The 27,206-nt window shown below is 47.7% G+C and overlaps 1 long non-coding RNA gene across 1 annotated transcript in view; it reads right to left on the minus strand.

Moving 5' to 3' along the window:
- Window positions 1-556: 556 nt before the first annotated feature.
- The window catches only part of LOC135192484 (uncharacterized), a 41,985-nt gene continuing 15,335 nt past the window's right edge, over window positions 557-27,206 (minus strand). Inside the window, exon 2 of the long non-coding RNA XR_010308999.1 lies at window positions 557-785. This is a non-coding gene — a long non-coding RNA (uncharacterized LOC135192484). The remainder of the gene's footprint in view (window positions 786-27,206) is intronic.

Raw genomic sequence — 27,206 nt, forward strand, 5'->3', positions numbered from 1 at the left:
ACATAAACTCTGCACTACAACTTGATGATGCCATGAAATAAATAAATAAGCACAAACAGATGAAGCCAGCAACACTGTGAGTTAGAGTAATACTTAGGGAAAAGTCACAGATTGGCTCAGGTTGGAAGGTATCTCAGGGATCATCTCCTCCAACCTCCCTGCCATGGGCAGGGACACCTCTCAACTAGACTAGGCTGCCCAAGGCCTCATCCAACCTGGCAGGACCTTACACTGTGGCCACATTCTAACCCTGTAAAGCCAGGTCAGCTGCAAGGTGCTGACATCCCAACAGCAAACTCATTCTCACCATGTGAAGGTGAGGAGGACAGGAAAGAACAAAAGAAGCCTCAGAACTGACACGAAGCAGTTTAGGGAAGCAATAGTTGTCTAATCTGAAATGACTCTTTCCTTCTCTGTCTTTGTGATCAAGACAGGATCTGCTGAAATAATGGCAATGGATACCCAGCATTTGTGTTAGTTTCCAGGGCAGATTATTGCTTTGTTCACATTTAGTTTCTCTTAAAATAGTCACGAGGTTGTGAATTAACAAACACAATTAGGGCTCCTTCTTTCTTTAATATCATAAACCTTTACAAATGCTCAATATTCTCTTAGCAGAAGCTTGCTCATTTCACTCTACATTAGCAGTGTGGTGCAGGCTGTGGTTTAGAACACAGCTTTTTCCTCTCCTTGATGCACTGACTTCAGCAGCCTTTGTGGATAGTGTCATTCCACTAAGTAATGAACAGCAAGATCTTGCAGCTGAAGATGTGCTCTTCTCCCTGCTGACAAACACTTCTCATTATGTCTTCACCTCTCATTTAGCAACCAGAAAGCCAAAGCTCAAATATGAGCTCTGCTCTGTAGACCTAACATTTTTCTCAGGGTTTGCATTCCCGCCCAGCAGCTGCAAGCTCTGGCTGGCTGCTGGCTGAGACAAGCAAAGCCAGAGTCCACCTTTCAGTAAGGACTTTCAAATCTTACTAACATGAACTGAAAATTAAAAGCCAGGGGGTGTAAAACCAGTTTCTGCCCACACGCACTGCACCTACCAACTCCTTCACAGGAGTCTTGATCAGTCACCTTCAGACCACCACAGGCTCACAGGATGTTAGGGGTTAGAAGAGACTCAAAAAAGATCATCAAGCCAAGTCCTGTGACAGAGCAGGACCACAAAATCTAGATCAGGGCACACAGGAACACATCCAGACAGGCCTGGAAAGTCTCCAAAGAAGGAGACTCCACAACCTCTCTGGGCAGCCTGTGCCAGGGATCTGGGACCCTTACAGTAAAGAAGTTGCCCCTTGTGTTGAGTTGGAACCTCCTGTGCTGCAGCTTCCATCCACTGCTGCTTGTCCTATCCCACGGAGCAGTGAGCAGAGCCTGTGCCCCACTCCTGACCCTCAACCCTCAGATAGTTATAAGCATTGATTAAATCCCCTCTCAGTCTTCTCCTCTCCAGACTAAACAGCCCCAGGGCCCCCAGCCTCTCCTCACCAGGCAGTGCTCCAGTCCCCTCATCATCCTCAGTGCCCTCTCCAGCAAATCCCTCTCCATCTTAAACTGGGGAGCCCCAAACTGAACACAGTACTCAAGATGAGGTCTCTCCAGGGCAGAGTAGATTCAGAGGAAAACCTTTCTCAACCTGCTGGACACACTCTTCATAATAAACCCTAGGATCTCACTGGCCACAAGGGCACACTGCTGTCCCACCAAGTGATTCCACTCAAACTGAATGGCTCCATCCAACTCAAGTGGTGCTTTGTACAAATGTGTTTTCACCTCACATTTCACAGAATCACAGAACTTTAGAGGTTAGAAGGGACCTCCAGAGATCCTTCAGTCCACCCTCCCTGCCAAGGCAGCATCATCCGGGGTAGTTCACACAGGAATGCATCCAGGTGGGTTGGGAAAGCCTCCAGAGAAGGAGACTCCACAATCTCGCTGGGCAGCCTGCTCCAGGGCTCTGTCACCCTCACTGAAAGAAGTTTCTCCTCACACTGAGGTGGAGTCTCCTGTGCTCTAGCTTGTACCCATTGTTCCTTGTCCTGTAGTTGGGCATCACATAACAGAGCTTGGAACCTTCATCCTGACACATACCCCTTAGATATTGAGAGACACTGATTACTCCCCTCTCAGTCTTCTCCAGACTAAACAGCCACAGGGCTCTCTCGATAGAGATGTTGAAGCTGATTCATCATCCTCACAGCTCACTGTTGGACTCTCTTCAGCAGATCCCTGCCTCTCTTGAATTTGGAAGCCTAAAACTGGGCACAGGTGTGAGCTTAGCAGGGCAGAGGGGGAGGAGAACCTCTCTAGCCCTGCCACATGCATTTAAAAGAACAGCTCCACATCCTTCCTTTTATGTAAAGCTTAAATCACATTAAATGGTTTCACCACTTCACAACTTTTGTGCTCATCCATCAAGCTAAGGAGTATTGAAAATAAAAAAGGAAAGGATCATCTGAAAACATAAAGATCACCTGGCTGGAGCAGATGATCTTTCAAGGTCCCTTCCAGCCCCTGACAGTCTATGAATACTTTTTTATCCACTTTCTCCCCATTATGTTCTCCGAGAAGCCTGTATTAGCCTTAACTCGAGGAGAGCCTCTTGCAGTATGCAGCCACTCCAGATTTACTACTCCTTGAAGACTCATGTAATGAAATGGATGCTCCTTCTACCTCCATTCCACCTCTTTGCTTTAATTATACACATTGTCTGTTATGAAACCTTGTCATGTTGTCACACATGGCCTCTCTGCTGAACCCTGCCTGCTCAAGACAGCTTTATCATCCATAAATATTGCAACAAGAACCAAAGACTGCTTATGAAATATTTATTTCTTACAGTTCACTGACCCTTCCTTTGAGGCCTTTTATTAAAATTAGAGTAAATCCATCCTAGAAATCTGAGCATTAATTGTTAATAGTACAGGCTACAGAAACAGAGTCCTCAAGGAAAAGAGGTACACTGCTGGCTTGAAGTCATACATCGGCGTGGAAATTAAAGCAAGTCAGAGTTTAAGTATGGTAACTTTCACATTCAGAACCAAACTGAGGTCTTTAATGGACTTTGCACACAATCAGGAAGGTTGAGGGCTTTGGAGGCCTCTTGGCGTGACTTGGTTTGGGCAACCAGTTAGTTGTTTGGGCACCAGCAGCTGAAACTTGACCAAGGGAGCATGAGTGAAATGATCTCCAGAGGTAAATTTACTGCAGAGAGGCTTTAAAAAAAAAAAAAAAAATCAAAGGGAAAGGAAAGGCCCAGAGGAGGCTCTGAGGTCTGTGCCTCATACCCAGGGTCCTGCACTCCCCATACCAGTGATGCCACACAAGTAACAAACGACTTAACTGATCAAAAGCACCAAAGCAGCAAAGGTCTGCCTCTTTTCTTCACATCATGAGAACACAGAACGGCTTAGGTTGGAAGGGACCTTCAAGATCATCTAATTCCAACCTCTCCTTTCCACAGGCAGGGACACCTTCCACTGGGCTTCATCCAACCTGGCCTTGAACACCTCCAGGGAGGGGACATCCTCACATTGTTCCTCCAAGACATTTTCCTTTTCCAACGTACATATCCCAGGGATAAGCCTCAGCAAAGTACTTAAATGTCACCTTTTGGGTGTATTTCTGACCTACTGGGACATACTTATGATCAACAAGCTGTGTGATGTGGCAGACAGCTGGAGGGCAGGGATGCCAGCCAGAGGGACCTGCACCTGCTGTGGAGGTGGGCCCAAGCCAACCTCACGAAGTTCAACAATGCCAAGTGCAAGGTCCTGCAACTGGGCTGAGGCAATACCAACCACCAATACAGGCTGGGCAGGGACTGGCTTGGGGAACTTGGGGGTGCTGGTGGAGGAGAAGCTCAATAGGAGCTGTCAGTGTGCTCTGGCACCCAGAGAGCAACCAGAGCCTGGGCTGCAGCAGGAGCAGTGTGAGCAGCAGGGCCAGGGAAGTGACCCTGCCCCTCTGCTCTACACTGCTGGGACCACATCTGGAGCACTGCAGCCAGTTCTGGAGTCCCTGGGATGAGAGGGATATGGAGGTGCTGGAAGGTGTCCAGAGAAGGGCCACAAGGATGAGCAGAGGGCTGGAGCTGCTCTGCTGTGAGCAGAGACTGAGGGACTCGGGGCTGTTTAGGCTGGAGAAGAGAAGGCTCCCAGGGGACCTTTCAGTATCTGAAGGGGGCCTACAAAAAAGCTGGGGAGGGACTTTTTAGGCTGTCAGGTGGCGATAGGACTGGGGGGAATGGAACAAAGCTGGAAATGGGGAGATTTAGGCTGGAGGTTAGGAAGAAGTTCTTCAGCATGAGGGTGGTGAGAGCCTGGAATGGGCTGCCCAGGGAGGTGGTGGAAGCCTCACCCCTGGAGGGGTTTAAGGCCAGGCTGAATGAGGCTTTGGACAACCTGCTCTAGTGTGAGGTGGCCCTGCCCACGGCAGGGGAGTTGGAATGGGATGATCTTTGTGGTCTCTTCCAACCCTGACTGATTCTATGATCAGTTTGTCCCTGTCTTTATGCCATAGCAGCAAACACCAACTCGCAGTTTCACTAGGGGTGTTTAGTGCTGTCTTTATAATTTGTGTGCCACAATCAAGGAGGTTACACAACCTACAAATTAATCTGATATTATTCTGTTTCTAAAGGTCATATTTCACCATTGTGAGGGCAACTGCTAATTTACATACAAGTGCAATCAAACCCCTAAATCCAAGTGATCAATTGCTGACAATCCTTTATTGTTGAGTGGGGTTAAAGACAGGGACATAATTACCAGTTTTAATGTCTTGTCTTTGCTTTAAGTCATACTTTAATGTGATTCTGCCAAGAACACAGCCCTGTCCTTGTTCTTGGTCTTACCTGCTATAGCTATGCCAGATGGCTGGGCAGACATTTGGGAAACTTTACATGCCTGTGTGCCCAACTGCAGGAGCTATATGCAGCAGGGTTGGTGATTTGCTGCCCACTTTCACCTTTAAAAGGACTTGAGTGTCACAGAATCATAGAATCACAGAAACTTGCAGGCTGGCTGAGCCCCTCAGGATCACCAAGTCCAACCCAGAACCCTACTCTACAAGATTCACCTTAAACCCTGTCATGGAGGGTAGCAGAGCCCTCTTGCACCCCAAGCACCACATCCAAATGACCCTTAAACACACCCAGGGTGGGTGACTTCATCACCTCCCTGGGCAGTTCATTCCAGTCCCTGACCACTCTCTCCCTGAAAAACTTTTTCCTAGTGTCCAATCTAAACCTCCTCAGCCTCAGTTTGAGGGCATTCCCCCTTGCTCTGTCTCCAGTTACCTGTGAGAAGAGACCAGCAGCAGCCTCTCCACAACATCCCTTTGGATAGATGTAGACAGCAATGAGGTCTGCCCTCAGCCTCCCAGACCACCCAGTTCAAAATAGAATGCTGAAGAACTGGGAGAAAGCTTCACAACCTGAACACAGCTGCTTCCTTGTCAGCAAGTATTAAAATTCACAGATCAAATGAAGAAATTTTCCTTCTGCTCTATTTCCAAGCTCTGTTATGGCAGAAAAGTCAAAATCATAAAGTCACAGAATGGTTTAGGTTGGAAGAGATCTCAAAGCTCATCCAGTTCCAATCCCCTGCCACAGGCAGGGACAACTCCCACTACAACAGGTAGCTCAAGGCCTCATCCAGCCTGGTCCTGAACACCTCCCTGGGCAACCTGTTCCAGTGTCTCACCACCCTCACTGCAAACAACTTCTTCGTAACATCCAGTTTCAATCTCTGCCAGTTCAAACCCATTCCCCCTTGTCCTGTCAATACACAACCTTCTCAGTAGTCCCTCCCCAGCCCTCCTGTGCCTGCTTCAGACCACAGAAGGCCACCCCAAGGTCTCCTCGAAGCCTTCTCCTCTCCAGGCTGCGGAGCCCCAACTCTCTCAGCCTGTGCTCACAGACTACACTATTTGTAGCTGCCGGTCACCAGCACATCATAAATCTTAGCCAATTGGGGTTTGCTAACCTGGAAGGTAGGGCCACCAGACAAACAGTCCAGCAGTCAGAGTGCTAATTTGAGACCTGGGTAATCTTTCTTCATGCTCTTGCTTCCTTTTGCCTTATGGGCAAGTTCCAGGGCCTTTCATTAGCTCTGCCAAACACAAGCACCACAGGTGAGCTTCCAAGATAAACACTTTAAATGATACAAATCACTCAGAGCTGCTCAGAGCAGGTCACAGCAAGGCTCACTTAAATATTTTAGGCAGGTAGTTACTACATCTGTCCCTACAGACAGTGATCTCAAACAGGAAGATCTCAAAATGAGTCTCCAAGGGTCACACAGGAAAGATCTGTTAAAGTTAGCACCAGAAGCTGTGTTACCTGAGCAAAAAGCAGTAAGAGATCCCACATTCCAGAGAGGGAAGCACGCCTACTTCTCTAGAAAATCAAAATCAAGCCACAAACCAAAAAAACACTGACTCTCTGGCAAAAAACAGCAACACAAAACCAAAGAACTTTACATTCTCTGCGTTTTTAGAAGTGTCTCCTAGTTAGAGCTACTATAGCTGCAAACTGCAAGAGATGGAGAACAAAAAATAATCAGGTAACCTCCTGGCAAATTCCAGAGGTCTCAGCAGATGATGTTTCATCATTTCAGTCTCAGTCAGGACACTGCTGCAAGACCTCTGGAATGAATGCACTCAGCATTTTCCAGCACTGAAATTAATCCAAGTGAGTGAACGCGAGGAGGTGTGCTAAATGGTGATGACTGGGGCCATTAACTCGGGCAGTGCCAGCGCGCCAGCACGGTCACACTCACCGTAATTAGCGCACACACTGTCTAATGGCATGGTGCACACTGGGAAGTGTTTCACAGAACCCCAGGATGGCTCAGGTTGGATGGGACTTCAGAGATCATCTACTCCAAACTCCCCACCATGGGCAGGGACACCTCTCAACCAAACTCAGCTGCTAAAGGCCTCACCAACCTGTCCTTCAACACCCCCAAGGAGAAGACAGCCACAGCCTCCCTAGGCAGCTTGTGCCAGAGTCTCACCACCATCCTACTGAAGATACACCTCCTCAGCTCCAGTCTAACTCTGCTCTGTCTCAGCTCCAAACCATTCCTCCTTGTCCTGTCTCTAGACACCCTCAGAAAAAGTCTCTCTGCAGCCTTCCTGCAGGATCCTTTCAGCTCTTGCAGGCAGCTCTGAGGTCTCCCTGGAGCCTTATCCTCTCCAGGCTGCACACCCCCAGCTCCCTCAGCCTGTCCTCACAGCAGAGGTGCTCCAGCCCTTGGATCATCTTTGTGGCTTCCTCTGGACTCATTCCAGCAGCTCTGTGTCCTTCTTCTGCTGGGGACAGCAGAACTGGAGGCATGACTGGGAGGTGAGTTCTCAGCAGAGCAGAGCCAAGGGGTAGAATCAGCTAAGTATCCTCTGCCTACATTCCCTGTTGCAAGTGTTGTTCTCAGAACTAGCTGGAACTTCACAGCCAGTAGAATGATACCAATAAGAAGGAATGAAGGGCTGCAGGTCACTCACAGTGGCAGGAGCTGTAAGGTTGGTTTGCAGTCAGAGACAGGTATTTGGGTGATAGAAGAGCCTTGCCATTCCACACAGGACTCCCTCCAGCAGCTCTGTGTCCTTTTGTTGGGGACACCAGAACTGGAAGCATTATTGGAGGTGAGGTCTCAGAGCAGAGCCAAGGGGCAGAATCCCCTCCCTTGACAGTCTACACAGTACAGTCCTGCAACTTATCAGTGATTCTAAGGCAGGTGCCTACAGCATGCTTACCCCTAGACACAGAGAAAACAATTCTCCTGATCTACACACCAGTCTACCTCCTTTGGAAGAGGTGAAAGCAGCAGCAGGGCTTGTGAACACAGGCTACAGCAGTTATGTGCTTGGTATGGACATCTGGGTGAGTATACATCACTCTGACCCAGCACCTAGAACCTGAGACATCAGGCCTCAGACCTCCTTGTGCCAACATGAATTATTCTTTCAATCACAAGTTGTCATTGTCCTCACATTCCAGCATCCCCCACTTGCCTGTCAGCACTCTCCAAATTCCACTGCTGCTCAGAGCTCTTCCTTTGCCTTAGCCTCTCAATCCTGCGGTGGCTGAGCACATGGAGCACACCCAGGATTCAGAGAGGTCTCCCTGCATAAGGAAGTACTACAGTGCTACAGAATGAGGTACAACACCAAGAACATAACCTCCAAAGTGGTCATTAAGCACTTGGATCTGAGGAAGGAATCATGTGTGGTGCAAAATGGCTTAAGCTGAGTCAACTGAGTGAATCACAGTCCCTGCAGACACAGAACAGCTGGCAGAGGATTGCCCACTGCTGTCTTTGCCCACAGCATTCCACGGTTCTCTTGTCAGCAGAGCAAGAGTAACAAATTGTATCTGCTCCTTTCTGCTATTGTCTTTAAGGTGGCTGCAGACTGCTGTTGGAACCTGAATTCTCCTCTCTCTTCAAGTATGTCTGAGCACAACCATGCACGCTCTGGGTATCAGTTTGCAAGGACCTTCTGACACCACAAAATGCAATATGGATGCCCTGATTTGTCAGCCCTCTATGATGGCAGTGTGAAACCATAACATCTGCTCAGCAGTTGCTCAGTCTCAAAGGCTGCTGTGTTTTCCTTTACATATATTAAACTTCACACATTTGAATTTTTGCAATATTTATTCTTAATTTTAAATGGATTCAAGTCAAGTTAAGGAAAAGTCAATAAAATCCTGACTGCCCAAAAGTGACTATCAAGGAGAGGGACAAATCCGCACAGAGAACAATGCACCAAGACCCATTTCTGACAAATTAATGTAGCACAAGCCACCAATCACCTATTACAGGTTGTAGACATCCATCGACAACTGGACAAGCTTTTGGTTGGTGACTAACAGGCAAAATAATCCTGCACAGAGTCCTTGACCAAACCATCTCTGCTATGGGTCCCTGTATCTTGCCCACTGATTATTTTGTTTCACAATCAGGAGGGAAAAAAACACATAAACCAGGTGGAGAGATTTTATTATTTCCTCTCTTCCCAAAGTAACAAGTAGTTGACACCCATGTAAATATGCAGCAGGGCAAGTGTTCAGCCATTTAGTCTCATCATGTTGCCACGCCATGGAAATGCTGGCTCGGTTCAACGCTTAGATTTCCCAGCAGAAGACAACGCAGGTCTGGTGTGAACAGAACATTTATGATAAGCAAACTTGCTCCTGCTGTTCACCAGCTAAAACCTGAACAGAGTCAGCAATGCATAGCCTCCTCATTTTTTCCCAATGGCTGCTGCTTTCACGCCTTTGCAGGGATCATGAGATCACAAGATGTTAGGAATTGGAAGAGACTTCCAGGGATCATCGAGTCCAACCCCTCTGCCAGAGCAGAAGCTCAGGTCAACAAGAACACATCCAGACAAGCCTTGAAAGTCTCCAGAGAATGAGACTGCATAACTTCTCTAGGGAGCCTAGTCAAGTGCTCTGTGACCCTTACAGTCAAGAAGTTCTTCCTCATGTTGAGGTGGAACTCTCTGTGCTGCAGTTTATATCCATTATCTCTTGTGCTATATCACAGGGCATAACTGAGGTTTGTCCTCTCCCTCTTGACCCCAACTCTCAGATATTTATAAACACTGATTAGCTCCGCCCCGCTAGCAGAGCAAGAGCTCAGTGACTGCATGCTGGCTTTCTTTTCCTAAATGCCTGCCCCTACAGCTACCAAGAAAATCTCAAGGCCAGCCATCTTCTTGGACCTGCAGCCAAAAGCTGGACTAAGCAGAGCTATTCCTTCAACTATTCCAAATGCCAAAGACAACCTCTGGGTCCTGAACTAAGATGTAATGCTCCTGTTGACACAGCAGTACAGGAAAGAACCACTTCTGCACTTAAAGGCATTTATCACTTCACATCTCCCCAGCAGGGATTGTTATTGCTGCATTAAACTGACATCTGGCAGAGAGGTTGGGACGAAGGGGAAATGGAGAAAAGACGACTGAGAAGTTGCCAAAAAAGATCTAATAAATTAATCTCTGACACAGGACCAAGCTTATCATTAAATCCCAAGTGCTAGATTAACAGCTGTATGGGACCAAATATGTGTTTCAGCCTCTGGCAATACAGAGCAACATAATCCCCCCCAGACGTAGTAAAAATCCTGCTCTAAATGGCACAGCGGTGCTGTTGCTCTGGTGTCGGTGTGGAGCTGGACTGACAGTGGACACATAGGGAATCAGGCACTGATGGTACCCAAAAGCTCCAACTCACAGCAGAGCTCCAAACAGTTCACACTTTGACAAACCAAAAGAATGTGGCCTGTCACTCAGTACCTAATCCAATGAACTAAGACCTGGCTTTAGATGTCATTACAAGGTCTTGTAATGACAGGACAAGGAGGAATGGGTTTAAACTGGCAGAGGGGAAGATTCAAACTGGGGGTTAGGAAGAAATTCTTTACAGTGAGGGTGGTGAGACACTGGTGCAGGTTGACCAGGGAGGCTGTGGAGCACAGAAGCACAAAATGTGATTGAAGATCAAAGGTATTCAAGGCTAGGTTGGATGAGGCCTTGAGCGACCTGTTCTAGTGGGAGGGGGTTGGCACTGGATGACCTTTGAGGTCCCTTCCAACCTAACCCATTCTATGATTCTGTGCCAGATTAGGCATTCCTGAGCTGAGCATGAAGTATTCAAATCTGAAGCCTGCTCCAAATCAGTCCTAGACCAACCCTTCTGGCCTTAAACTGGGAGAAGAAAATCAGAAAAAGAAGTGTACAGGTGACTGAGTCAAGTGGAAATCTAAAGGAGGTAGCCTCTGATGATGACATGAAGGATTTCCCATGTGTTTTAGGGATCCTGTCTGCCTCTCCCCATTACACAGAATCATAAAATGGTTCAGGTTGGAAAGGACCCCAAAGCTCATCCACTTCCAAACCCCCAGCATAGGCAGGGACACCTCCCACGAGAACAGGTCGCTCAAGGCCTCATCCAACCTGGCCTTGAACACCTCCAGGGTGGGAGCAGCCACAACCTCCCTGGGCAACCTATGCCAGTGTCTCACCACTCTCACTGCAAAGAACTTCTTGCTAAACATCAACTTTCAATCTCCCCATCACCACTTCAAACCCATTCCTCCTCCTCATTCTGTCATGACAAAACCTTCTCAACAGTCCCTCCTCAGCCCTCCTGGAGCCCCTTCAGATCCTGGAAGGCCACTCCAAGCTCTCCTCAAAGCCTTTTCTTCAGGCTGCAGAGACTCAATTCTCTCAGCCTGTCCTCAGAGCAGAGCTGCTGCAGCCCTTTAAGCATCTTCATGGCCTCCTCTGGACTGGCTCCAACAGTTCCATGTCCTTCTTGTGTTGGGTGCTCCACAACTGCACACAGTGCTCTAGGTAGGTTCTCAGGAGAGCAAAGGGGCAGAATCCCCTCCCTTGCCCTGCAGGCACACTGCTCATAATGCAGCCCAGCACGCAGTTGCCTGCTGTCCTACAGAGAGTCAGAAAGGTCCCTCCTAACTTCGTTTCACAGTATCACAGTATCACCAAAGTTGGAAGAGACCTCATAGATCATCAAGTCCAACCCTTTACCACAGAGCTCAAGGCTAGACCATGGCACCAAGTGCCACATCCAGTCCTGCCTTGACAGCAACTCCACCACCTCCCCGGTCAGCCCATTCCAGTAGCCAATGACTCTCTCAGTGAAGAACTTTCTCCTCACCTCGAGCCTAAATTTCCCCTGGTGTAGCTTGAGGCTGTGTCCTCTCCTTCTGGTGCTGGCCACCTGAAAGAAGAGAGCAACCTCCTCCTGGCCACAACCACCTTTCAGGTAGTTGTAGACAGCAATAAGGTCACCCCTGAGCCTCCTCTTCTCCAGGCTAAACAATCCCAGCTCCCTCAGCCTCTCCTCCTTTCTCCCCTGCCCTTACATTTTGTTGTAGGTGAACTGAGTAAACAACCTTGGAACAAGTTCAACTGTGCAGAGACTCTCTCCCTATTCACAGACCAGGCAGCAAGGCCAGCCCGAGGCAGTGCTGCTGAACACGCAGCAAATGCCAAGAAAATTAACATTAGGGATTTTCTTCCTTTCTTTATTTCCCCACAAGGTACCCCATTGAAATTCAACATACATTTTAGCCAAGCACTCTAATGCTGGGTGACCTTTGTGTGACATTTTCTTTGCATATGGGCACCAGGAGAGACCAATCCACCCTTTACCAACTCTGCGCTACAGCAGCACAGGCAGGGAGGGAATGCCACAGACTACTGTGACAAGTGTTAATTCTTGTGATATTGGAAGGCTCCTGAAACCAAAGCACTGAAACTGGGGAGCAAGGTGCATAACTATGAGGTCTATTGATCATTCCTGACAGCATGAGCTTAGGTTCTTCCCTGAGAGAGCTCCACAAAGTCCCTGCATTATGGTATCAGGGCACTGACGAGTTATTGCCAAACACAGGTTCCAACTGTCGGCTGACAAGAAGAGGACAAAAGAGTTAAAGCTTTGTATAGGTAATATACCTCACCTAGGCCTTGCTATTCCAGTTCCAGACTAGCCTTAATGCCAACAAGTGATTCCTCCTGCTTATAAAAGGAAGGAGGGTTAGTACACAAGCAGAGAAGGCTGGCACAGCAAAGCCCAAAGAACCTACTCAGGAACACAGTGGAGATTCTAACTAAAAATAATCCAGTTGCACAAACTGTTCCAAGGCCTAAATGGGTCACTGTTTGGATAAGTCCTGCAGAAATAGTAATTAAAGAAAAGATAATAGCAAGAATGAAGCCTTATAATATACTCTCACAGTTTGCTCATGGCTTTTAATTACTTCTGTAGAAGAGTTATCTGCCTCAAAGACATTAAATCATAGAATTTTAGAATGGTTTGGGTTGGAAGGGACCTGAAAGATCATCTAGTTTCAACCCCCTGCCATGGGCAGGGTTTACCTCTGTGTTCAAGGCCTCATCCAACCTGGCCTTCAACATCTCCAGGCAGATGGCATCCACAACCTTCCTGGGCAACCTGTTCCAGAGTCTCCCCATGCTCACTGTCAGAAGTTTGAGTGGAAGCTCTTGTGCATAAGCACCCTGTAAACATCTGACCTCCCACACTGAGAAATAATGCAAAATTAATGGATCCAGATGTGTCAGCCCTGCCAGGGGACAGATGTTCATTTCACACACCATTTGGAAATCCCCAGGGCACTCGATTACACGATGGCAAAATGACTAAAGAAGGGTTGAATAGGGTCTGGTTTGCAGACTGAACACCCTGAGCAATTTTCAGATGCCAGTTGGGTGGGATCCATCCACTTGACCATGCAGGGATTGCTACCAGGAATTCCTAATCTCCTTTCATCTCCATTTGCAGCCACCACCACCTCTCACCCTCATCAGGGAAGCTTTCAGTCTGCAAATGAGCATCTGTTTATGTGATCCTGAGCAATTTGTTACATTAGATTCTGAGAGCATTTTCCTAAGGAGCTTATTCATGCTCGGTGCTTTGATAATGACTCTGATGAACAAACTTCCAGGAGCAGAGAGAGAAAATGGAAGTTGATGGTGTTTGAACATCATTTCAGTGCTGACTGCACAAAGCTCAAGCTTTCAGTAGCAATTCTGCCTCTGGTCCTTTGATTTTTCAAACAGATGACAAAGGCAATTCTATTGGCCAGGCAGATTTGATTAAAATTCTGAACTGAAATGTTCTGTGGGGCTCCAAGTTACACAGGCTCTCAGCTGCAGGGGTCCTCAGCCTCAGACAAATAGTGCAGCCCCAGTGACTGCAATACAGACCAGCTCCCTGCTGCATCCTCTTTACTCTCCATCTCATCTCTCATGGTTCTAAAGTACTTAAAGAAGACACAAGAAAGTTCTCAAAAATTCCCTCTGCTGCTAGTGCAAAGGAGCAGAACCAGCAGACCGCAAACAGCAGCCACTGGGAAGCGTCTCCTCAGTCCAACAGAGCCAATGATTGTCTTTCAGAGGGAAAAATCAAGAGGAGAAATACTGACATTGAAACGGAAATAAACAAAGTCTGATTTCAGCGGTGTGACGGAGACTGCTGAGAATCAAAGGTTTCACTTTCATCCCTAAATGCAAGTTACAGGGGAGATGCCTTGTCTTGTTGTGTGCAATTTCCCTCCTTTGTAAAACAAGAGTACATAATAAATGCCTCAAAGCAGAGCATCTGCCCAGACAAGGTCATGTGCTGAAGTTACTTCTGCTGTCCGTGTTACTGTGTTCAAAATTCAGATGCTCCTTTACAGAAAACAGACAGCAGCAGAGAATTAATTCCCTGATGCCCGAAACATTTTAAATCTCAACATTAAGGCAGAGTGAAAACAAAACAGACCAAGCCCCTTTTTCTCATTGGGTTGTGACTTACAGCTAAGACTGTCCAGGTATCTGTAACAGCGCAAGCTGCTGGGCAATGAAGGAGCTGGCACTAAACTGCCTAGAGGTGATGCTTCTGTACAAACAGTGCTGATCCGCAGGTTGTGCTGCAGTGAGGAGGGGATTAACGGTGGTCATCATCAGGGATCTGCTCGAGAGAGTCAAGGGAAGGCTACAATCACAGAGTCATAGAATCAACCAGGGTGGAACAGACCTCCAAGATCATCCAGTCCATCCTGTCACCCAACCCTATCCAATCAACCAGACCATGGCACCAAGTGCCTCATCCAGGCTTTTCTTGAACACCTCCAGGCACAGCGACTCCACCACCTCCCTGGGCAGCCCATTCCAATGCAAATCACTCTCTCTGCCAACAACTTCCTCCTAACATCCAGCCTAGGCCTCTCCCGGCACAACTTGAGGCTGTGTCCCCTTGCTCTATTGCTAGCTGCCTGGGAGAAGAGACCAACCCCACCTGGCTACAGCCTCCCTTCAGGTAGCTGTAGACAGCAATGACCTCTGCCCTGAGCCTCCTCTTCAGGCTGCACACCTCCAGCTCCCTCAGCCTCTCCTCATAGAACTGTGTTCCAGGCCCCTCACCAGCTTCGTTGCCCTTCTCTGGACCTCAACAGCACCTCAACATCTCTCTTGGATTGAGGAGCTCAGAACTGGACACAGGACTCAAGGTGTGGCCTGACCAGTGTTCAGTACAGGGGAAGAATAACCTCCCTTGTCCTGCTGGCCACACTGCTCCTGAGCCAGCCCAGGATGCCGTTGGCTCTCTTGGCCACCTGAGCACACTGCTGGCTCATGTTCAGCTACTCTCTACCAGCAACCCCAGGTCCCTCTCTGCCTGGCTGCCCTCAGCCATTCTGTCCCCAGCCTGTAGTGCTGTTTGGGGTTGTTGTGGACAAAGTGCAGAACTCTGCACTTGGCCTTGTTCAGTCTCATCCCCTTGGCCTCTGCCCACCTATCCAGCCTGGCCAGGTCCCTCTGCAGGGCTCTCCTACCTTCCAGCAGCTCCACAGCTGCTCCTAGCTTGGTGTCATCTGCAAACTTACTGATGCTGGACTCAATCCCCTGGTCCAGATCATCAGTAAAGATACTGAACAGGACTGGACCCAGCACTGACCCCTGGGGAACATCACTGGTGCCAGCTGCCAGCTGGATGTGGCACCATTCACCACCACTCTCTGGGCTCTGCCATCCAGCTGGTTCTTGACCCATATCAGAGTCAATCTCTCCAAGCCATGAGCTGCCAGCTTGGCCAGGAGCTTGTTGTGGCAGACAGTGTCAAAGGCTTTGCTACATTCCAGGCAGACTACATCCACAGCCTGCCCCACATTCACCAGGCAGGAACCTGATCATAAAAGGAGATCAGGTTGGTGAGACAGGACCTGCCCTTCCTAAACCCATGCTGGCTGGGCCTGATCCCTTTGCCATCCTGGAGGTGCTGTGTGATGGCACTCAAGACAATCTGTTCCATGCCCTTGCCTGGCACTGAGGTCAGGCTGACAGGCCTGGAGTTTTCTGGTTCCTCCTTCTGGCCCTTCTTGTGGATGGGATCACATTGGCAGCTTCAAGTCTTTGGGGACCTCTCCAGTGAGCCTCCTCGAGTGTGTGGAGGCATTTAGAGCCTGCTCCTGGTAAACTCGAGGCAGGCAGTTTCCAGGCAATTCAGGATGCACTGAGGCAGTAAGCAATGGCAGCAGCAAGCACAAACACATCAGCAGAGCACACTGCATTACCTGCCTTTGGACACGGAATAACCAACAAGAAGGGCAGTTACCCAAGGCTGACCATAGTAGGTGAAACCATAGGCTTGCTTTACCCAAATCTGGGAGAAGCACAGGCCTTGCACAAGGCAGGCACAAGCCAGGCCTGTGTACCTTGTTTACCACAGGAGCAAAAAAAGCCTGGGCAGGCCAGAGCTCTTAGACTCAGTGGCTCCAGGTCCTCTGCCCTCTTTCCTGCAGTTGCTTCTCCCCAGAACAGAAGAGAGAAAGAAGAAAAACATGCCTGGGCAAGCCAGGACATGTATAAGCCTGTTTTGGCTATCAGGCCTACCACAACAGGACCACAACTAGCTGGGATGGCAGCAAGACTGTGCGGTCACACATTTAGCTGGTGGCAAAGCTAGGAGCTGGCTGACAAGAGGCTACCTAGTGGCTTGTTGGAGGGGAACTGCAGACCTGGTAAGATAGAAGAATATGCAGTATGTCTGTGTTGTGCAGGTTAAGAGATCTGCAGCAACAGCAGCCCAGTTTTCTGTTCTCACAGCCCTGAAAACTCTTGCTCCATAAAGAGTAAGGAGCTGTGCATTCATTAGGTCTTCAGTGGATCCTAACTGCACAGACCTACACAGTTTATGTGGAATAACAACAATTTATCAGTCTCCAACAGGAAAAAAAAAAACAACAACAAAAAAACCCCAAACAAACCCAAACCAATTTCTCAGCTGAGATTAGAAGTGAGAACAGGAGGGAAGGGGCAAATCCTTCAAGCATAAACAGACTGCACTATTTATACATGAAAATGTTTTCTGCATCTACAAACTTAGCATGCTCAAGTACTTTAATTAATCACAGGGGTTGCTATGGAAACCTCCCTAACTCAATTACAGACCTACAGTGAGGTGCAGCATGCTCATGGCAGAGAAGCAGGTAACTATTCTGATGAAAATGAAGTAGAGAGCAGGTACCACGGAAACAAAACCACTGTGCAGTCACTGGCAGAAGGCACACAAGGGACCCGATGGAGTGTTCTACTAACCACATCTGACCCCTCAAGGTCACAAGACCCAAAGAGATCACCAAATCCAAGCCCCCTGCCACAGCAGGGCCATCCAAGCTAGCTCAGGTCATACAGGAACACATCCAGACAGGCCTGGAAAGTCTCCAGAGGAGACTCCACAACCTCTCTGGGCAGCCTGTGCCAGGGCTCTGGGATACTTCCAGTCAAGAAGTTGCCCTTGTGCTGAGCTGGAACCTCCTGTGCTGCAGCTTCCATCCATTGCTGCTTGTTCAGTCCCAGGGAGCAGTGAGCAGAGCCTGTCCCCACCTCCTGACCACCGCCCTCAGATAGTTATAAACATTAATTACATCCCCTCTCAGTCTTCTCCAGACTAAACAGCCTCAGGTCCCTCAGCCTCTCCTCACCAGGCAGTGCTCTACTCCCCTCATCATCCTCATAGCCCTCCCTTGGACTCTCTCAGACAGATCTCTGTCCCTCAAACTGGGGAGCCCAAAACTGAATGCAGCAGTCAAGATGGGGTGTCACCAGGGCAGAGTAGAAGGGGAGGAGAACCTCCCTTGATCTGCTGGAGACAGTAATCCCTACCAGTTTAAATTACCCTGTGATTTCCACCCACTCCAGACCCTCTTGAGGGATGCTACAACTCAGGAGCATCCTCAACAGACTTGTGCCAATCTGGCAGAACCAAGCTGATATCATTGGCTCCATCCTGAGCTGAGCAGAATGGCAATGTGACAGGTGGGGAGGAAAAAGATTTTGGGGAGAGACCTGCAGCTTTTGACAGGGTAAGTGAACTCACAGGGCCTCCAGCTTCTGGGCAGCACAGCTTTCACAAGAAGCCCTTTAACACAGCATGACTTTTAACAGGTAGAGCTCAACTACTTGACCCTAAAGACAGCATCCTGCTCTGCTGCAGCTTCTCCCTCTGACACTGCAGAAATTACAATCTGGTGTTTATACCTCAGTTCTCCATCTGTGAAATGAGGACTTTCCAATTGCTGAACAACTTAGAGGCAAAAATCCTCCAACACAGTATGGATAAGGTCTGGTTTTGTGTTACTGTTGGATTAACGATGATGAAGATGGAGGATTCTGTTCTCAGTCAGTTCTCTGTCCCATCAAGTACTGTAAGAGGACTGCAGAGACTGGGCACTGAAGACTCAAAAGTCTCACCTAATTGTTTTCATGCATTAGAGCAGACAAAGCTCTGCATCACAATCAGTATTCTGCCCCTACAGTGATGCAGAGATTTCAAAAGGAGATGCAACTTTCCCTATTGGTGCCACAGCACTGCAGGATCAACAGAAAAGGCAGGAAAATAAAGAAGTGAGAATAAAAACTACATTTTCTCTTAGCCTCATGCCCCAAAATCTGAGGACTAATAACCTGTACATCTACTATGGAAAATGGCTTGCCATGTGAACTGGGCTCTATTCTCCTCCAGACCTCTTCACTTCTCTGGCAGGTCTTTCAGGAATGGATTCAGATGACAAAAGAGAGACTACTTTTCCAGCTCATGTGTCTGCCATCTGTTATCCTAAATGCGACTTTTAGTCACTGTATCAAGGCATTCTTTTGCTCCTCTCCAATCCTGTCACTTACATTAAGTGTCCTTTTCTCCCATTTTAGATTAAATGTCTTGTTAGATATTTCTAAAGGTGCTTTTAGAGACACAAGTGATTATTTCTTACCCTTTCTGCCCCTATCCTTCAAGGTCACAAACAGAGACTTCAGCTTGTTTCTTAAAGGTTAAGTGTGAGCTCCAGAGGAGCAACTTGAACTTTGGCGAGCTAAAGCAGAAATAAACCCAAACCCTTCAGAGAATACAATATCGCTGTGTGAGAAGCAGCCACTGTGAATGATAACCTGGCAGCTGGAGAAGCTGGACAGCAAACAGCAGCTCCCTGTCTGAACAGCAATTCTAGCTGTCTCTGAAAACCAGCTGATACTTTTTTCTTCCCCTTCTTCAATCCTGCCCTGAGGAACACTGCAGCCTGCAGAGCAAGACGTTGCCAGAGGCTTATTTCAACAAAACCCCCCCACCAGCTGTGGCCACGCTCCCTGAAGGATGAGCAATGTTAGCTCTTCAGAGATGAGCATTTGCCAGTCAGGCAAATGGACGCTCACACAAAGTCAGCGTCTGCAGAGGTTGAAGAAGTTTCGCTTTCCAGCTCAACAGGCACTTGAAATAACGAATTCCTGCTCACCTTTCTACCCCCATGTTACTCTCTTAGGCCTGAAATTAGCACAATTCAAAGGATGTTGTCCTTTAGGAGATGTTTGCCCCTTTACTTTTGGTTCATTCTCTACTTTTTTTTTTTTTTTTTTTCCCACCAGCCACTCCCAATTTCCTGGGCCCATGACAGGCTACAGGATGTCAGGGATTGGAAGGGACCCAAAGGTATCACCAGGTCCAACCCCCTGCCAGAGCAGGACCACACAATCCATCTCGGGTCACACAGGAACACATCCAGACAGCCCTGGAAAGGCTCCAGAGAAGGACACTCCACAACCTCTCTGAGCAGCCTGTTCCTCTCCTCCTATCACCTGACACTATGTGTAAATACGTCACCAACAGAAACACCGATTTCAAGGACAGAAGTTTCTGATCTACCATTTTCTTCTATCTCCATCTCTCATTATTCAAATCAATGGTCCACACCTAAAGAAAGCTTATAAAAATCCAGGAAATGTTCTGCGCTATTTGCTGAGAAGCACTAATCAGGTATCAAAATTCTAAAACAGATGGAAAAAAGCAAAACCAAGCTACTGAAAATTCTACCTTTGCACCGACAGGAGGAAAGAAAAACTGACCTTCCTTCAAGGCATAAATTGACCTCTAATGGATTACAATTATCCCTGCACCAGGTCTTAATTAAAAAGTGCACAAAATCACTTTGCAACATAATTGTTAGTGGTAGCCACTGTTGGAGAGGTTATTAAAGCAGTACTAGATGTGATAGTGCCACATGGCCATTCCCATGCCACTAAAGAAATAGTTCTTAGCCACCCAAAGCGTTAAATCAACTTCAGGAACTGTTGCTACTCTGCCCAGAAAATAAAACAACTGGAGAAACCATACAATGGCTCAGGATGGAAGGGACCTCAGAGATCATCTGCTCCAAACTTCCCACCATGCCCAGGGACTCTCAACTAGACTCAGCTGCTCAGTCTCTCATCCAACCTGCCCTTCAACACTCTCAGGCAGGAGGCAGCCACAGCATCCTTGGGCAGCAGCCTAGTCCAGAGTCTCACCACGCTAACCCTGCTGTGCCTCATCTTCAAGCCATTCCCCCTTGGCTTGTTTGTAGATACCCTCAGGAAAATCTCTCTGCAGGATCCTTTCAGCTCTTGCAGGCAGCTCCTGAAGTCTTATCGTCTCCAGGCTGCACACCCCCAGCTCCCTCAGCCTGTCCTCACAGCAGAGGTGCTCCAGCCCTTGGATCATCTTTGTGGCTTCCTCTGGACTCATTCCAGCAGCTCTGTCTCCTCCTTCTGCTGGGGACAGCAGAGCTGGAAGCAGGATTGGGAGGTGAGTTCTCAGCAGAGCAGATCCGAGAGGTAGAATCAGCTAACTACTCTCTGCCTACGTTCCCCATTTCAAGTGTTGTTCTCAGAACTAGCTGGAACTTCACAGCCCATAGAATGACATCAATAAGAAGGAATGAAGGGCTGCAGGTCACTCACAGTGGCAGGAGCTGTAAGGTCTGTTTGAGGAGGTATTTGAGTGATAGAAGAGCCTTGCCATTCCACACTCTGGCTGCGGATTTAACAAGAGCCACACAAGCAGGGCGCTGCAAAACCCAAGCACAATCTTTTCTGCTATTCACAGTTTATCTCTGCAGATTTACTCGCTTCCTATCACTCTAGTTCTTCTCCCAAGGGAGATTTTGATGTGAAAAACAGCAAGCTGACCTTTAGCACAGCTCTAACACTTCACCTTCTTCACGTCCTTTGCAAAACAGCTAATTAAACCTATTGTTCTCCCAGCACAACACAGAGAGCACTATTCCTAGCACTGGGGATCCAGTTCTCCTCCTAATTACATCCTGTACCTTATATTCTGAGAGGTCAGACTGAACCAGCACTGCTTCACTGAGGCAAAAGCAGCTTTGCCAATTTACACCAGCTGAGGTCAAGGCTGTCCTGGGTCAAAGGTACCCCTTGGAATTATGTACAAAATTATTAGGATTATTACTACAGGAAGCGCTGAAATCCTTTCATACTTTGCCAGGAAACTTGTAGAAGAAAAATAAAGATACTGTGTTGCAGAATGGCTAAAGGAAAATGGACATGACTTAGAGGTGGGCAAGCAGGATGAGTATATGGAACTAAATTAAGGCTGTGCTAGGCCACACTGAAACAAAGGCCACATTGAAGAAACAAAGACATATTGAATAAACAAAGGCAGCATTTAATATAGCTAGCTAGGGAGGCACTGTCCTTGATGAGTCGGCGGACAACTCAAGCAGAGCAGGATACAGCTAACTCTGAATAAGATAAGAAGTAGTTTGCTGCTTGCAGCTGCACGTAGCAAGTAGGTGCACCATGCAAATGGGATATTTAGGGATTCAGCCATTTAGCTTCTTACATGTATGCATATATTATCTGTAACACATATAAGCGCGCGTCTACTAAATAAAGTTGTCACTCGCTTTTGATCCACATTGGATTGTGCGGTGTCCTTGCATATTTGAGATTAGCCCTTCTCCGCGAGATCTGCCTCACCGCAATACTGAGAATCCAACTAATGGCACTAAGGAGGTGTCATAGAATCATAGAATGGTTTGGATCTGAAGAGGACTTAGCATCCACAACCTTCCCAGGCAACCTGTTCCAGTGTTTCACCACCCTCACTGTCAAGAATTTCTTCTTAATCTCAACTTCCACTGAATGGTTTAGGTCGGAAGGGAGCTCAAAGCTTATCCAGCCCCAATCCCCCACCATAGGCAGGGACACCTCCCACTAGAACAGGTTGCTCAAGGCCTCATCCAACCTGGCCTTAAACACCTCCAGGATCTTTGATCACATTCTGTGCGATTCTGGGCTCCACAACCCCATTGGGCAACCTGTGCTAGTGTCTCACCACCCTCACTACAAAGAGCTTCTTCCTAACATCCAGTTTCAATCTCCCCTCTGACACTTTAAACCCATTCCTCCTCCTGTCATTACAAGACCTTGTCAATAGTCCCTCCTCAGCCCTCCTATAGCCCCCTTCAGATACTGGAAGGCCACTCCAAGCTCTTCTCAAAGGCTTCTTATCTCAAGGCTGCGAAGTCCCAACTCTCTCAGCCTGTCCTCATAGCAGAGCTGCTGCAGCCCTTTAAGCATCTTCGTGGCCTCCTCTGGACTGGCTCCAACAGTTCCATGTCCTCCTTGTGCTGGGGGCTCCAGAACTCTACACTGTACATCTCAAAGCCATTGCCCCTTGTCCTGTCACTACAATCCCTTGACAAAAGTTCCTTCCCGGCTTTCTTGTAGCCCCTTACAGGTACTGGAAGGCTTTCAAAAGGCCTCCTCAGAGCCTCCTCTTCCCCAGACTGAATGGCCCCAGGTCCAGAAGTCATCTGGAAGCTGACATCACAGCCCATGTGAGGATTGCTTCCATTTCCCTTTCAGTTTTGGGTTTTACAAAGACAAGGTCTGGACAATACTGAAGCTTAATACTTGATGTAAAGTAGATGCTCTTCTGCACCAATAACACAGCCTGTGCAGTACCATCTCTGAATGTAAAACCATGGGAGCAGGCAGAGCTGTATGCATGGCATCACCTGCAGGGAAGATAGAGCTGCCAAGCAAAGCCAGAGAACAGCTCTGCAGAAACAGCCTCACTGAGGTCAAACCAAATCCTGCATTGGGAAGAGATTCTATAACAAATGCTAATAACAGGAAGAGTATTTGCCCTGTATGAGGTGACCTTATTACATAGGAACAGTTCATCTATAATGCATTTAACTCAAGTTCTTCCTCTGCTAATGAATTAACTGCACTCCAGTGGGCTGCCACTGAGAGTCTGTTTGGGAAAATAGCTCTAATAAAAATCCCATCAATAATAACACCTCCAAAGCACTTCACAGCCTGGAAATGCTTAAACAATGATTTTCTTTCCCCTTCTCGTCAGAAGATCTTCAGAGGATATAAACATTTCATGATCATCTTTTTGTAAATTGAGTGCAAGGAAAGGTTGTTTTTGTTTTGTTTTTAATAAGAAAAAGAAATCAGCAAATAGCTGAGAAAAAAACAGGTCCACACAGGGATGCAATTTCTTCAGGCTTAGAACATGATGTCCTTACACTACTTAATTACTTCACTAGAGCAAATTTCTCTCTTAACAGCTGTTGACAACAGATGACATTTGCATTACAGATATTTCCCCCCCCCAAAAAAAAAAAACCAAACTTTCCAGAGGTCCTCAGATTTCTTGCAGGTAATGCCAAGCTGTTATTCAGATGATGCTAAAACGATGACACTGCCTAATAGTTTTCCTGAGCTTACCCAGTGAGATGCTAATCTATTATTTACATTGCTGTACGGGCTAAGTGCTAGGTGAATATCTAACTGTGACATCCCTTCTAGGTAAACTGTGAAGGTCTCCAGTGGAGAAAGCATTTCAAAACATATGCTTAATGTTTAAAAAAAAGGCATTTTAAAAATCGTTGAAGTCACTCTTCTTTTTTTAGCGAGATAGCTAAAAACTCCTACATGTTTTGCTGGCTACTAACTGCTGGTGTAATGATAGGTTGCCCAGGATACAAGAGCTGTTCCTGTGTTCTCAGGAATAGTGTAACCAGCAGGACCAGGGCAGTCCTTCTGCCCCTGTGCCCAGTGCTGGTCAGGCCACACTTTGAGTGTGGTCTCCAATTCGGGGCCCCTCAGCTTAAGAAACATACTGAGGTGCTGGAAGGTGTCCAGAGAAGGGCAGCAGGGCTGATGAAGGGGCTGGAGCACAGCCCTGTGAGGAGAAACTAAGGGAGCTGGGGGTGTGCAGCCCAGCTCTCTACAGCTACCTGAAGGGAGGTTGTGGCCAGGTGGGGTTGGCTCCTCTGCCAGGCAGCCAGGGACAGAAGAAGAGGACACAGCCTCAAGTTGTGCCAGGGCAGGTTCAGGCTGGATGTTAGGAGGAAGTTGCTGTCAGAGAGAGTGATTGGCACTGGAATGGGCTGCCCAGCAAGGTGGTGGAGTCCCCATCCCTGGAGTGGTTTAAGAGAAGGCTGCATGAGGCACTTGGTGCCATGGTTTAATTAATTAGAAGGCTTAGGTGATAGGTTGGACTCGATCTCAGAGGTCTTTTCCAGCCTGGTTAATTCTGTGATTCTCTATATATCTCCACCATAAAGGGGTGGGGGGAACTCACCCTCTTGACAAGTATTGCTAAAGAAACCCCTGTGGTTATTCGAACAAGGACCCAACATTCACACTCTTGGGAAATGGCCTATTTGCCAACCAGAACATGGTTCTTTTCTTACACAAATGGAAGCTCCTCAGCCCAGCCACAGCTGGACTTGTTCAGCCTGGAAAAGAGAAGGCTCTGGGGAGACCTAACGGCAGCCTGCCAGCACCCAAAGGGGGCTGCAAGTAGGATAGAAACAGACTGTTCAGGCCTGAAGAGACAGGATGAAGGCAGTGGCTTCCAACTACAGAAGAGCAGATTTAGATTGGATACGACAAACATGTTCTGCACCATGAGGTTGGTGGAATACTGCAACAGATTGCCCAGGGAGGTGGCTGGGTCCTGTCCCTGGAGGTGTTCAAAGTGAGTTTCAACAGAGCTTTGGGCAGCCTGATCTAGTTGAGGATGTCTCTGCTGACTGCAGGGGATGTTGGACTGGATGAGCTTTGGAGGTCCCTTCCAGCCCCAATCATTCCATGATTGTATCCCACCAACTAACACTTGGGAAATCATTTAACACCCCATTTCTCTTTCATGTGCTGTTGTGGTTCATATGTGGCTCCTATTCCCTTCCAAAGATTTGAACTCTGCTTACATAGAAAGCAGAAGAACCAGAGCAAAGAAGCTTAGGCAATTCAAGCAAGTTTCCCCAAATCTGAAGCAAACAGTTTGATGATTCTGCAGTGAGTGCTGAAATGATAACAACTCCCTCGCTCTCCCTATGCCAGCTGGATGTGCCATTATTTTAAGCCATTTTCCCTCCTCCTCTCTGCCTTGATTTTCACAGCACACTGAAGGCTGCAGAGTGCCCCAGTTTCACAAGCAATCAGCATGGATTTTTCTCCACAAGAGCAGTTTCTCATTTTTGTGTACAGCATTTTCCTGTATCTACAAGAGTAAAACCTGGCCGGGGGTGGGGGGGCAAAGGCAGGGTGATGAGAAATTAATCTGTGGTCAAGCAAGCAACACACAGTAAAAAAAAAAAAAAAGGAATCAAAAGACTCTGACAAGCACTGATCTTGAGTCACTAAACACTTCAGCATGGTCTCTTTTGTGCTCCAATTTTTAATCACTTCTAAAAGGAGATAAATATTTAGTCTTTTTTTTTTTTTTTCTTTAAACCGTAGATCCATAAAATCGTTTGGGCTGGAAGGGACTTCAAAAATCATCTAGTCCCTCCATCCTGCCACGGGACATCTCCCATCAGCACAGGTTGCTCAAAGCCTCATCCAATCTGGCACTGAACACCTTCGGGGAGGGGCATACACAGCCTCCCTGGGCTACCCGTTCCAACTTCTCAGCATCGTTTTGTGACTCTATGAAACCATCAGCTTTAGCCAAGCTCTTTCTAATTGCAGAGTGACATCAGGCTTAGGAGCACTGGCCTCTCTGGAGATTTAGGATAAACTTGTCTATCTTGCCTCTGGCAATGCATGGTCTCATTGGGTTTTATCCATAGCAAACGCTTTTCAGAGGAGCTACAGAAATCACAAAGCCCAGGTCAGCCCCAGAACTTCACTAATTTGCATTTGATATTCTGAGAAGGATGAATTGCACATGACTGTCAGTTCCTGAAGTGCCATGAAGCTTGTAGGATTAGGCTGAGACCTCCCTCCCACTGTCCATCTGTTACTTCATTTTTTCCTTAGCAGTGGAGAAATCAGGAGGGGGTTCTGGCTCCCTGGGGAGTAACTGTTTAAGGTATCACACACTTCAGACAACAGAGCTCTGCATTGGCAATGGACATCACGGTGGCCTATTCAGCAACCAAACAGCTGCTTGTAGGGACAATGACAGCAGTAGGCAGATGTTGAGGATTTTGTGCCCTTATTATTGGGAACGTGGGGTCTCAGCAGCAGACACATAATGCCTGCGTGAGGGAACCTCCTCCTTAAGACAACAGCATGAAAGAAACACAAAGTATGTGATAACAGCTCCGTGCCACGATTTACTGCCTCTTGCTTAATTCCACACAGATTGGTGCACTGAAAGAGCGAACAGAATCACAGAAATATCCACGCTGGCAAAGCCCCTCAGGATCACCAAGTCCAACCCAGAATCCTACTCTGTAAGAATCACCTTAAACCATGTCCCTAAGCACCACATTCAAACGACCTTTAAACACCCCCAGGGTGGGTGATTCCAGCACCTCCCTGGGCAGCTCATTTCAGTCCCTGACACTCTCTCCATAAAAAATTTCTTCCTAATGTCCAACCTAAACCTCTCCAGCCTCAGCTTGAGGCCATGCCCCCATGTTCTGTCTCCAATTACCTGTGAGAAGAGCCCAGCAGCAGCCTCTCCACAATGTCCCTTCAGGTAGTTGTAGACAGCATGTCCATCCCCAGCTCCCTCAACCTCTTCTCATCAGATTAATTCTCCAGACCCTTCCCCATCTTCAATGCCCTCCTCTGCACTCACTCCACATCTCTCCTGTATTACAGTGCTCAAAACTGAACACAATACTCAAGGAGTGGCCTCACCAAAGCCAAGTCCAAGAGGACAATCACCTCCCTGCTCCTGCTGGCCACAGCATTTTTAATACAAGCCAGGATGCCACTGCCTTCTTGGCTAGAAATAGCTTCATGAGATATTAAAAACAACTAAATAGGATGAGAATGAAGAAGGACAAGTGCAGGGTTCTGCACTTTGTCCACAACAACCCCAAACAGCACTACAGGCTGGGGACAGAATG

The sequence above is a fragment of the Pogoniulus pusillus genome, chromosome 42, assembly GCF_015220805.1.
Source record: "Pogoniulus pusillus isolate bPogPus1 chromosome 42, bPogPus1.pri, whole genome shotgun sequence".
NCBI lineage: Eukaryota > Metazoa > Chordata > Aves > Piciformes > Lybiidae > Pogoniulus > Pogoniulus pusillus.